Source organism: Lepidochelys kempii, chromosome 21, assembly GCF_965140285.1.
Source record: "Lepidochelys kempii isolate rLepKem1 chromosome 21, rLepKem1.hap1, whole genome shotgun sequence".
NCBI lineage: Eukaryota > Metazoa > Chordata > Testudines > Cheloniidae > Lepidochelys > Lepidochelys kempii.
In genome coordinates this window covers 16,353,917-16,362,095 of record NC_136400.1, presented here as the reverse complement: position 1 = coordinate 16,362,095, position 8,179 = coordinate 16,353,917, and the positions used below count along the sequence as shown (strand labels likewise).

Sequence of the window (8,179 nt, the reverse complement as noted above, 5' to 3'; positions counted from 1 at the left end):
GTCTAGGATTGACAGGGCTTCCAAGTACGGTGAGTGGGAAACTTAGTTTAGTTGGAAAATGCCAATTTGCTGGAGCAAAATGTTTTATTCAAAGTGTTGCAGATTCAACAAAACATAGGCAGGTTTCCATGGAAAACTGCTGGTGTTGCAGGGTGGACAGCCCCACAGCGGAGAGCCTGGCTGGAGGAGGAGTTCTCACAGCTGTTACATTCCCTGATCTGCAGCAGGGAGCTTGCCAGCCCCCAGAGCTCGGTTGGAGCTAGGGCTCTCCAAGCTGGCTAGGCTCCTAGCTCAGCCAGGCTCCCCGCTGTGGAGTGGCAGCCAAGAAACCCTGAGTGCCCTGGCTCAAGCAGGGGCTCAGAGCTTCCAATTCCTTTCCATGGAGCTGGGAGCCTGGCTCCCAGGGTCTGTGGCCCCAAGGCAGTCCCACCAACCGCCAGGGAACCCAGGGCTTCCAGACTCTCTGCCAGTGTTACTCATGTGCCTAATAGGGAGATATCTCTTGAAGAGACCCATTGGGGGCAGGTAGGAGTGAGTTGTGTCTGGTCACTGGTTTTTGTTGTTGTTGTTGTTTTTTGTGGCTCCTTCTCTTTATTGCTCGTGCACACCGCGGGGCAGGCTCCAAACAGCTCTGGGAAGGAACCGGTCCAGCCCAGGCTGCTAGTCAGCCATCTGCTTCTCCATGGTGCTCAGCCCCAGGGCGTTGTGGGTAAGCTGCCCATAGGTGTGGCCAAACTGGAACTTGTAGCCTGGGACGTAGCCTGCGTAGTGGGGCAGCGGCCCCATGTCTGTGGAGTACGACTTCAGCAGCGGAGGAAGGACCGTGCTGCCTTTCCCGACCTCAGGCTGGCTCCCTCTGTTCTGGCCAAACTCCACCAGGGCGTGGTGGGGAGTCAGCGGGTAGCCTGCCCCAATCAGGAAGCGGGCACGGGGCACAAAGCCGGTGAAACCCGAGATGAAGCACTTGTGGGGGTTGTTGTCCTCCATGGAGTAGGGGGAGCCCTGCGGTTGGAAGGCGAAGGGCGATACATACGGGGCAGCTGCTGCCAGGCCTGCCGGGACCGGAGTCCTGTACTTGGTGGTGAGGAGTTTGCCCTTGGTGCCCTGGGGCAGCCACCCTGCGTTCTGCAGCTCCTGCTCCTTGCCTGCGGCTCTCAGCTGCTGCCTGGCAAAGTCACTCCTTGCAGATCTCGGGGTAGGTCTTGGCGAAGAGGTTCTGGGCCCTGGGAATGAATCCCGGGGCCGTGGTGCGGGTCCGGACTCACCAGGCTCCGGCTGAGCTTGGGGGCGAAGGCGGCGGCCGTGGATGCTGTTGCGAGGCAGATTAAGCACTCCACATCCTGAAGCTTCTGGACTTGGGGGTGGTAGTTTTGGGTCTGCTCCCATAGGTTCCCTGTTGCTGGGGTCAGACTCCAGGAGGGCGAGCAGGCAGGGCAGCTGCTTTGCAGAAGGCCAGGTGCCCTGGGTGAGTTGGGAGAAGCTGAGCCCAGGAGCAGGAAGCAGGCTGCTGTCCCTGCCTCGGAAGGATTTTGCAGCAGGTTAGTGATATTCACAAAAAGAAAAGGAGGACTTGTGGCACCTTAGAGACTAACCAATTTATTTGAGCATAAGCTTTCGTGAGCTACAGCTCACTTCATCGGCTGTAGCTCACGAAAGCTTATGCTCAAATAAATTGGTTAGCCTCTAAGGTGCCACAAGTCCTCCTTTTCTTTTTGCGAATACAGACTAACACGGCTGTTACTCTGAAACCTGTTAGTGATATTGTGAACCCTCGAACAGGGAAGCCTGGGAAATGCTAATTATAGCCAGGGGAAATTGGGAGGGAAAATAACTTCTATTTTAATTGTATGTTTTGAATGTTTTGATTTTAGCCAAACTGTTCTAGTTACATTCTCTCAACTCGTCTGAGTTGCCAACTTTTCTTTCAATGCAGTAATGGGGAAGGAGTCATTTCTAGTTTGCTATTCTCAGTTGTGTATTTTCTTGTAACAGAGTTTTCTTTAACTCTAGACAGGTAACTGAGTGGTTGGTTAATCAGTCAGCCGACTGGCTAGCAGTGATTTCGGCAGAGGAAGAGCATGGATCTAACTGAAGATTCCTACAAGCAAGTGGAGGGAAGATGTTCTTTTAGACTCAGCAGACTGTCTAGATTTGGTGATCAAAGACTCTAATGGAGACTTAGGTAATCAAAACCTAAGCTTTTCGGAACTTTGTTTCTTCTCACTATTTCTGTGGGGATTGAACTGTTCAGATTTTCATTTTAATTTGTGTTTATGTAAAACTGTGAAGGTAATGACTAATATTTATTTGAGCATAAGCTTTCGTGAGCTACAGCTCACTTCATCGGATGCATTCAGTGGAAAATACTGAATGCATCCGATGAAGTGAGCTGTAGCTCACGAAAGCTCATGCTCAAATAAATTGGTTAGTCTCTAAGGTGCCACAAGTCCTCCTTTTCTTTTTACGGATACAGACGAACACGGCTGGGACTCTGAAACCTGTGAAGGTAATGTCTGTGGATTATAAAATAGCCATGTCATGCTGTAAACATTAGATTATAAAATCTTATGGTAAAGAAACAAATAATAAAGTTATTTAATTAAATTTATTTCTTTAGTTCCTGTTGGGACTTGAATGTGGGGAGGTTGACCTGGTGCAATCCTTGCTGAAAATCCTTAGAGACTGAACTCTGGGTCTCCAGCTACTTTCTGTGGGAGTTGGGTGTTCTTTTTAAGGCACTGGAGATGGGCAATGAAGTGAACTCTAGCCCACCCAAAGGTTACACCAGCTCAGGAGTTGGGCAGCCCAGAGAGCCAGGTAGGCTGGGAGTCCAGAAGCCCTGGGGTCTCTGGCCCAGGGATAGTCTGTACGGCAGGGCTGCCCTGAAGCCACAGACCCTGGGAGCGCAGGCAGCTGCTCGGTGAAACTGACTGTCTTCTCATTTTCATGGCTAGTATTTATTCAATAGCAGTTCTGTAATCAACAACAACGTCAGTGTCTCATTTCATTTTAGAAACACCCTGTTTCGGTATTTCTGAAATGAATTTTTTTAATTTGCAAAGAAATGTTGGCAAATTTGGTTTCATTCTGTTCCAGAGTGAACCCAGATTCCAAAAAAAACCCAAATGTCTCCCAAACTGGAGATCACGAGATCTACTTTTGAGTCAGCGATGAACCAATGCCCAGGCATTGCTTTAGGAGCGCTCTGCGACGAGTGATGCCATGTTTTAGATGAGGCTTTGAATCACATCCTGTGTTCATTTAAAGATTTCAAGCACTTAGAGCCCAATCCTGCTCTCCTGAAACCAATGGGACTTTTACCACTGTCTTCACTAGGAGCTGGATCAGACACACAAAGAGGTAGATTAGATCATCAGAGGAGAGAGCCATTTCCCTTTACATTACCCCTATGGGCGGGAAGCACCAACTTCTCACCTCCGTGAGCTAAAGGAGTAATTCCACTAGTTCAGGGGTGGGCAAACTTTTTGGCCCAAGGGCCACATCTGGGTATGGAAATTGTAGGGCGGGCCATGAATGCTCATGACATTAGGGGCTGGGGTGCAAGAGGGGGTGAGGGCTCTGGGGTGGGGCCAGAAATGGGGAGTTCAGGGTGCAGGAGTGTGCTCCGGGCTGGGGCAGGGGGTTGGGGTGGGGGGTGAGGGCTCCAGCTGTGGGTGCAAGCTCTGGAGTGGGGCTGGGGATGAGGGGTTGGGGGTGCAGGAGGGTGCTCCGGGCTGGAACCGAGGGGTTCGAGGAGGGGAGGGGGATCAGGGCTGGGGTTGGGGCGTGGGAGGGGGTCAGGGGTGCAGGCTCTGGGTGGTGCTTACCTCAAGCAGCTCCTGGAAGCAGTAGCATGTCCCCACTCTGGCTCCTACGTGGAGGTGCGGCCAGGCGTCTCTGCACGCTGCTTGGTCTGCAGGCACCGCCCCTGCAGCTCCCATTGGCCACAGTTCCTAGCCAATGGGAGCTGTGGGAGTGGCGCTTAGGGTGGCGGCAGCGTACGGAACTCCCTGGCTGCCCCATGTGTAGGAGCCAGACAGGGGACATGCCGCTGTTTCTGAGGGCCATGCAAAGCCACAGCAGGAGCTCGAAAGCCAGATTAAAACATCGGAAGGTGTGGCCCCCGGGCTGTAGTTTGCCCACCCCTGCACTAGTTGGTAACAATAGTTTACCCCTAGAGTGGGATTCAAGAATCTCTGGTAGCATCAGAGAAACTAAAAACTTTTAGAAACAAAGTGAAACTGATTGGTCTAGTCTGCAGGAAGCAAGGTGCAAAAAAGGAAACAGCAAAAATGGTGGAAAGTAAACCAGAATGTCTGAGAACTCTTGGCTCTTTTAATCTAATAGTAAGCTAGGTGAGGAACTGAGAGAAAAGGGTTATGTGATTTATCGTGATCGTGTCTTTTTGTATGTCTTTGGGTCATCTCAGTATAAAACAGTCTGTGTGGGGGCCCCCCAGGCAAGCACTAATCTGGCAGACTCCAGGGGAGCGAGACCATCTAATATGCCCATTATTTTATTTTATTTTTTATTATAACAGGATCTGGAATCTGCTGGGGCTGGAATAATTTTGCAATAAAATACAGCATTTGCGGAATAAGCAGCATAATGAGATATCTGAAATACCTTTAAATTGTCCCATTTACCAGGCTCTCATCTAGTCTAGATCAGGGATCGGCAACTTTTGGCACGCAACCCATCAGGGAAATCCACTGGAGGGCAGGGACGGTTTGTTTACCTGCAGCATCCACAGTTTTGGTCAATCGCAGCTCCCACTGGCCGCGGTTCACTGTTCCAGGTCAATGGGGGCTGCGGGAAGCCGCGAGGGCTGAGGGATGTGCTTGGCTTTGATCTTCCACGAAGCTTATGGGAAAGCCTAAACTGCATCCGCTCAAACCATGGCAGGCGCGGATCCTTGATGCACAAATGGAAAATTAAAAATTCTCCAGAGTGCGGCTGTGGCCACCCAGAACAGACCATGGAACCTATAACAACTCAATGCCCAAATTTGCAAATCCGAAGGCAGCATCATAGCGATACACTCTGCTACTCTTGACATAGAAGAAGAAGAAGACCGCATCCTCCATATCTGAATATCGCCACTCCCTTGTTCTGGCTGTCTGCCTCCTTCTCTGTCTACACTGCTTCATCTGAAGCTTATCCCGGCTGGAGGTAGGCTAGGCTCTGCTTATTGCATATGCTCCCAGCCCTAGCCACTTCTGTTTGCTGGCTTTAAAATCTCTATCTTCCATCAAAGGGTGTCACAGAATGGACTGGGCCCTTTAATAGGAAACTGGTCCAGCTCATCTGTGCCTCATGAACAGCCTCTCAATAGGGCCTGAGAGAGGGCAGCTGCCCTGTAGGAACAGCCAGCATGGCTGAGAGGAAGCTGTGCTATAGTGAAGCTGCAGGAAAGAAGAACGCTCTGTAGAGAGCAGGAGGTTGCAGGCGAGTTTGAGACACAGGGACCAAAAGACTCCAGCCAGGTAGGGCTGGGAGTGGCCCAGGGGCATGGGAGGATCCTGTCCTGGGGGGAGCACAAGCACTGAGTGTTTTGAATTGTATGTAAATAAACTAGACCCTGAAGGTAAATGTTCTAAGGACTTTGGATGGGTGGAGCTCTAAAGAAGGGAAACTGAGGCAGGATACTGGTTAGCTGCCCTGGCCTTGAGGAGGCACTCAGGTGGCGGCTGCCTGTTACGGTGTGTTAGTGATTAGACCAGTGACTGTAAAGATGAGTTTCCTGAACTGGTTTTATTCCCCCGCCTCAGCTCATCCCTAGCTCAGTTTCTAGCTTCTGTCTGGTATTGCCAAGCTGAGCTCTCTCTGCTGCCTCAAGCATCCACTGCAGTGAAGACACTGGCATTGACCTTTAGCTGGTAACTCTGCCAACTCACTAAGCGGAACTGAATCCAGCTCGATTCTCCCTGGCAGCAAGAATCATGATGTTGCCAGAGATGATGGGGAACTGAATGCGCCTGGATCCACCAAAAGTGGCTTCCACTCCCAAAGTCCTTGCTCAGCTGATCCCCTTCAGCAGCATCTCTGAGGCTGTTACAATAAAATCTCTCCCACACACACACTGCATCATAGAGTAGGTTGAAAACTAAGCAGGCTCCCATAACATTGAGCAATAAATCACAGTGGCCAAGTAACCTGGCAGACTTAGTGTTCATAGAGGAAAGAGAACATGTATTGGAGGAAAAGGCAGCTAATAGAAAAGGATCCAAGGTTCTGCTGCCAGCATCTATCCAACACCATGACAACCCTCTCTCATCTTGGCACATGAGGTTCAGAGCAGGAGATCCGGTGCCAGATCTGAGCATATCTATGTAGAGGAGCGATGGGAGTGAACTTTTGGCACATTGAACCTCTAGTGCCCCTGAAGGGGAGATCTGCCCGCTGGCCACCCATTTACAATGCATCCACTTCCCACGTGGCTATGGACGCTTCACAGAGGTCTGGATAACAGGCAGAAGCTTAAGGGCAACTGGTTCCTGCTCTTTGATATGCTGTGATGAAGCCAAGAGCAGTCTGGGTTCTGGCCAGGGCGGGTCACTCTGGTCCCTGCACACAGGCTAGTCTGGGGGCAGTGCAGCTCTGGGCTGTTCAGAGAAGGCAAACAGAGTTTCTCAAATGATTTCCAAGGAAGGTTGAAAAGTGCCCTGCCCCACAGCAAATAATGAAAAACTTAACAGAATTTTTGAATCAAAAATCTAGTTTCTGATGTGACAGGGTCAGGCCAGATGGCTACAAGAGAGTGATAGAAGGCAGATATATTAGCCCCAGGTTAAGTAGGTCCCTTTCCCCTGGGTAAGGTAAAAGAGAAGGTTCCAGAACAATTGGGAACCTTCTGGAGACAATTAAGACAAACCCATGGTTTGGGACAAACCATCCCGATGAGTCGAAAGAATAGTAAATATGGCAGGCGACCAGCTTGGCTTAATGGTGAAATCCTAGCGGATCTTAAACATAAAAAAGAAGCTTACAAGAAGTGGAAGGTTGGACATATGACCAGGGAAGAGTATAAAAATATTGCTCGGGCATGTAGGAATGTTATCAGGAGGGCCAAATCGCACCTGGAGCTGCAGCTAGCCAGAGATGTCAAGAGTAACAAGAAGGGTTTCTTCAGGTATGTTGGCAACAAGAAGAAAGCCAAGGAATGTGTGGGCCCCTTACTGAATGAGGGAGGCAACCTAGTGACAGAGGATGTGGAAAAAGCTAATGTACTCAATGCTTTTTTTGCCTCTGTTTTCACTAACAAGGTCAGCTCCCAGACTGCTGCGCTGGGCATCACAAAATGCGGAAGAGATGGCCAGCCCTCTGTGGAGATAGAGGCGGTTAGGGACTATTTAGAAAAGCTGGACGTGCACAAGTCCATGGGGCCGGACGAGTTGCATCAGAGAGTGCTGAAGGAATTGGCGGCTGTGATTGCAGAGCCACTGGCCATTATCTTTGAAAACTCGTGGCGAACCGGGGAAGTCCCGGATGACTGGAAAAAGGCTAATGTAGTGCCAATCTTTAAAAAAGGGAAGAAGGAGGATCCTGGGAACTACAGGCCAGTCAGCCTCACCTCAGTCCCTGGAAAAATCATGGAGCAGGTCCTCAAAGAATCAATCCTGAAGCACTTGCATGAGAGGAAAGTGATCAGGAACAGCCAGCATGGATTCACCAAGGGAAGGTCATGCCTGACTAATCTAATCGCCTTTTATGATGAGATTACTGGTTCTGTGGATGAAGGGAAAGCAGTGGATGTATTGTTTCTTGACTTTAGCAAAGCTTTTGACACGGTCTCCCATAGTATTCTTGTCAGCAAGTTAAGGAAGTATGGGCTGGATGAATGCACTATAAGGTGGGTAGAAAGCTGGCTAGATTGTCGGGCTCAACGGGTAGTGATCAATGGCTCCATGTCTAGTTGGCAGCCGGTATCAAGTGGAGTGCCCCAAGGGTCGGTCCTGGGGCCGGTTTTATTCAATATCTTCATAAATGATCTGGAGGATGGTGTGGATTGCACTCTCAGCAAATTTGCGGATGATACTAAACTGGGAGGAGTGGTAGATACGCTGGAGGGGAGGGATAGGATACAGAAGGACCTAGACCAATTGGAGGATTGGGCCAAAAGAAATCTGATGAGGTTCAATAAGGATAAGTGCAGGGTCCTGCACTTAGGACGGAAGAA

The 8,179-nt window shown here is 50.1% G+C and overlaps 1 pseudogene; it reads right to left on the bottom strand.

The window, feature by feature from the left end:
• Nucleotides 1–660: 660 nt before the first annotated feature.
• Nucleotides 661–5,087, bottom strand: LOC140901498 (ciliary microtubule inner protein 2B pseudogene; annotated as a pseudogene).
• Nucleotides 5,088–8,179: the final 3,092 nt, after the last annotated feature.